The sequence below is a fragment of the Sapajus apella genome, unplaced genomic scaffold (genome assembly GCF_009761245.1).
Source record: "Sapajus apella isolate SASKATOON/1434 unplaced genomic scaffold, GSC_monkey_1.0 scaffold31, whole genome shotgun sequence".
In the NCBI taxonomy this organism is placed as follows: domain Eukaryota; kingdom Metazoa; phylum Chordata; class Mammalia; order Primates; family Cebidae; genus Sapajus; species Sapajus apella.
In genome coordinates this window covers 15,403,492-15,406,494 of record NW_022436971.1, presented here as the reverse complement: position 1 = coordinate 15,406,494, position 3,003 = coordinate 15,403,492, and the positions used below count along the sequence as shown (strand labels likewise).

Below are 3,003 nucleotides of genomic sequence, written 5' to 3'. Positions count from 1 at the left end.
CGAAAGCACTGAAAACTTTTTCTTGCCGCCAAGTGTAAAACACGGACCCGTATAGTGGCTTAAAAAAGTAAATTCCCAGGAACATTTATAGAGATGGAAAATAGGACAGTGGATAGCAGGGGCTGGGGAGGGGAGAAGGAGAGGTGCTGTTGAACAGGTGCAGAGTTTCTGTTTGGGCTGATGGGAAAGTTCTGGAAAAGAAAGCGTTGACGGTTGCACAACACTGTGAAATTCATAATACCATTGAATGCACACTTAAAAATGGTTAAAATGGTAAATTGGGTTATCAGTGTTTTACCACAGTTAAAGAGTATTTTTAAAAAAGCATAGTCCCTCTGGGGTTAGCTGTAGTCAACATCCAAATTCCCTAGTGATGAACTGAAGTATGGACCATCAGCATAAATGTAAATTAAAATTAAGTATTGCCAGGCAGGCTGGGCACAGTGGCTCATGCCTATAATCCCAGCACTTTGGGAGGCCTAGTTGGGGAGATCACTTGAGGTCAGGAGTTCTAGACTAGCCTGGCCAATATACTGAGACCTTGTCTCTACTAAAAAAAAATACAAAAATTAGCTGGGTGTGGTGGTGCACACCTGTAGTCCCAGCCACTCGGGAGGCTGAGGCAGGAGAACACTTGAACCTGGTGGGCAGGGTTTGAGGGGGCACGCGGAAGTTACAGTGAGCCAAGATGGTGCCACTGCACTCCAGCCTGGGTGACAGAGCAACACCCATCTGCCTCCCTCCCAAAAAATTTCCAAGCATGAGATTGCTTGGTCAGTATCTTAACAGTCACAAAGCAAGCAAGGGATCTTGAGAGGGGGAAAGGGAGGAGGTGGGAAGAAAGGAGGAGGACCAAGTTCCTCTGAGTGACTAAGAAATGTTATTTGGTTAAGTCTCTAGCTCCACAGAGTAACTGCCTGATTCTTAAGCCTAGCAGAGTTAAATTATTCTGTAAAAAAACCAATGGCTTTATATTCAAGACCATGTTGCTTCCAACTAAATTGGCCACTCACACTGGGATACCGAGCAACGAACAGCCCACAGGAAGACATCACTCTTGACCCCTGTTTGAAACCAATAGCTATAGCAAACCGCTAATCTTGATCCAGGGCCTATTGGGGTTTCTTTAATTAGCAAGTTTACATTCATGGAGTCTTGTGAAAATGGTTCGATAAATTACAGATAAATAAATATTTTGTACATCCAAGTATCTTCATTAATTTCCACCTGGCTACACGAGGCTCCCTCCTGTGGGCTTTCTCTCTGCGCCCTTTTGCCGTGGACAGTAGGTAGCCTGCTCATTCATCCAACCAGTCCATCAGCCAGGGGTGGCCCAGAGGGAGGAGTGGAGGGGACATGGGCCTGGAATTAGACTGAGCTGGGTGTCCCCAGCTGGGCCACACTGCCAGGCCCTGGTTTCATTACTATGAAATGAGGGGTGGGGTCGGTATCTGGTCTCCCACCCCTACTATGAGGGGTTCCAGGGCTGTCTTCCACCCTCTGATCCTTCCCCTCTTCTGTCGCAGTCCAGAATCCCTCTTTTCTGCCTAAACGCCTCTCGTCTTCATTTGATCATCAGCAGCTGCAGAGCCACGAGCCACCGGGCTTGGCCTGGGAGATGCCGGCCCTCCACTTCCAGCGCTCTCCAGCTGGGATTTCCTCCAGAACAGTGGCAGAGAGTTTGCTCAGAGCCGTGTCTCCTCACTGGGGAGCAATGCTGAGCCAGTTATCTGGCTCCACTTTGCCCCTAGGGAGGTGAAATTGTGCCATCAAATTCCCACAACGACATTGGTTCTTCCTTAAGGATAAGGGGGCTACTGCACAGAGCCCGTGCCGCGCCAGCCCACGCTGCTCTCCCGAGGACTTGCTTTCTCTGGCCTGAGTCTGCCTGAGTCCACCGGAAGAGGCCTGCTGGCCCCCCTGTAAGCCCCTCTAGACCTTGGAGCTCTAGCTGCTCTCAGAGCTCACTTTGAAGGGAGCCTGTAAGGCAGGGGTGTCCAGCCTTGGTTTCCCTTGGCCACAGTGGAAGAAGAATCGTCTTGGGCCACACATGAAATATGCTAACACTGACGATAGCTGATGAGCTTAAAAAAAAAAATCACAACAAACTGATAATGTTTTAAGAAAATTTATAAATTTGTGTTGGGCCGCATTCAGAGCCATTATGGGCTATGGGTTGGACCAGCTTACTGTAATGGATCAGAGATACATACAGTCTTAAAGAAGAAACAGCTCCCAGGCCTGTGAGGCCAAGCAGGCACTCACTGAGTGCCGTGAGCAGGGGAGGGGCAGGCCTGCGCAGTGGGGTCCTCTGTGGGGCCTAGCTGTGTCTGCAGCCATCTGGAGAACTGGGACCAGCACACCGGGGTCTGTTGGCCTCCCGGGAAAGTCTCATTTAGAGGAAGAGAGAACAGAGGTGCGAAAGAGAGGCCATGTTCATTATCCCTTCATTTATTCCCTGTTTATTGAGCTTTGACAACATGTGAGGGACTGCTTGATTGATTGACTGATTGAGTGATTAGGACGGGGTCTCATCTGGCACCCAGGCTGGAGTGCAGTGGCGCCACCTCAGCTCACTGCAACTTCTGCCTTCTGGGCTCAAGCCATCCTCCTACCTCAACCTCCTGAGTAGCTGGAATGACAGGCCCACGCCACCACACGCGGCTACTTTTTGTCTTTTTTGTAGAGATAGGGTTTCGCTATGCTGCCAGGCTGGTCTTGAACAACTAGGCTCAAGTGATCCTCTTGCCTTCCCTTGGCCTCCCAAAATGGTGGGATTATAGGCTTCCACAGCGCCCGGCCAGAGGAACTGTTTCAGATGCTGGAATCTATGGTAACGTGTTGGAGGAAGGGAGTTTCTGAGCTCAGCGCATTTCTTATACTTGGATCTTCCCAAAGTTCCAGTGTAAGAGGCTTCAGTGGAAGAGAAGTAAGAAGGGAATGGGCTGTGTCCCTTGGCGGTAGGGCCACGGGGTGTAGCCTGAAGTGTCCGGACAGCCCACA

The 3,003-nt window shown here is 50.1% G+C and overlaps 1 non-coding gene across 1 annotated transcript; it reads right to left on the bottom strand.

Annotated features, from left to right (window-relative positions):
- Positions 1 to 981: 981 nt before the first annotated feature.
- Positions 982 to 1,115, bottom strand: LOC116562159. Its single transcript, XR_004273807.1, has one exon. It is a non-coding gene; the product is annotated as a small nucleolar RNA SNORA2/SNORA34 family (small nucleolar RNA).
- Between the last annotated feature and the right edge of the window lie 1,888 nt (positions 1,116 to 3,003).